This window comes from Arachis ipaensis, chromosome B5 (assembly GCF_059453495.1).
Source record: "Arachis ipaensis isolate K30076 ecotype BB chromosome B5, ASM5945349v1, whole genome shotgun sequence".
NCBI classification, from domain to species: domain Eukaryota; kingdom Viridiplantae; phylum Streptophyta; class Magnoliopsida; order Fabales; family Fabaceae; genus Arachis; species Arachis ipaensis.
In genome coordinates, this window is record NC_142440.1 from 57367491 (window position 1) to 57369254 (window position 1764).

Below are 1764 nucleotides of genomic sequence, written 5' to 3' on the forward strand. Positions count from 1 at the left end.
AAATAAAAACTAACAAGAAAACACCAAACTTAAAACTTGAAAACATGCAACTAGACTCAAACAGAAAACTCTAAAGATTAATAAAGAAAAATAATAAATTTTTGGAAAATTTTTTTTTTAAAAGAAAATAAAAGACTCTGACCCAAAAGACAAAATTTTCCTAATCTGAGCAACAAAATAAACCGTCAGTTGTCCAAACTCAAACAATCCCCGGCAACGACGCCAAAATCTTGGTGCACGAATTGTAAATCACACTTTTCACAACTCATACCACTAACCAGTAAGTGCACTGGGTCGTCCAAGTAATACCTTACGTGAGTAAGGGTCGATCCCACGGAGATTGTTGGCTTGAAGTAAGCTATGGGTATTTTGTAATTCTTAGTCAGGAAATTAGTAATAAAAAAGATTGGGTTTATGAAGAGTAAATAGCATAAATTAAATAATACTTGTTATGCAGTAATGGAGAACAGATTGAGGATTTGGAGATGCTCTGTCTTTCGAATCTCTGCTTTCCTACTGTCTTCTTCTTCACGCACGCAAGGCTCCATCCATGGCAAGCTGTATGTTGGTGGATCACCGTTGTCAATGGCTACCATCCGTCCTCTCAGTGAAAATGGTCCAAATGCGCTGTCACCGCATGGTTAATCATCTGTCGGTTCTCACTCATGTTGGCATAGGATCCATTGATCCTTTTGCGTCTGTCACTACGCCCAGCACTCGTGAGTTTGAAGCTCGTCACAGTCATCCCATCCCAGATCCTACTCGGAATACCACAGACAAGGTTTAAACTTTCCAGATCTCAGGAATAGCCGCCAATAATCCTAGCCTATACCACGAAGACTCTGATCATGAACAAAGAGGCTAAGAGATACACACTCAATCTAAGGTAGAACGGAAGTGGTTGTCAGGCATGCGTTCAAAGGTTGAGAATGGTGATGAGTGTCACAGATCATCACATTCATCACGGTTAAGTACAAGCGAGTATCTTAAAACAGAAACAAGCGTGATTGAATAGAAAACATAAGTAATTGCATTAATTCATCGAGACACAACAGAGCTCCTCACCCCCAACCATGGGGTTTAGAGACTCATGCCGTCAGAAATACAATATGAAACATGCAAAACGTCATGAGATCCAAAGTAAGTCTCTAAAAGTTCTTTTTATACTCAACTAGTAGCTAGGGTTACAGAAAATAAGTAACTAAGTGCAGATAGTGCAGAAATCCACTTCCGGGGCCCACTTGGTGTGTGCTTGGGCTGAGCATTGAGCTTTACACGTATAGAGGCTTCTCTTGGAGTTAAATGCCAGGTTGTAGCCTGTTTCTGGCGTTTAACTCTGGTTTGCAACCTGTTTCTGGCGTTTAATGCCAGAATAGGGTAAAGACTTGGCGTTAAACGCCAATTTGCGTCATTAAAACTTGGGCAAAGTATGGACTATTATATATTTCTGGAAATCCCTAGATGTCTACTTTCCAACGCAATTGAGAGCGCGCTAATTGGTCTTCTGTAGCTCCAGAAAATCCATTTCGAATGCAGGGAGGTCAGAATCCAACAACATGTGCAATCCTTTTTCAGCCTCTGAATCAGATTTTTGCTCAGGTCCCTCAATTTCAGCCAGAAAATACCTGAAATCACAGAAAAATACACAAACTCATAGTGAAGTCCAGAAATGTGAATTTTGAATAAAATCTAATAAAAATATACCAAAAAGTAATTAAAACATGCTGAAAACTACTTAAAAATAATGCCAAAAAGCGTATAAAT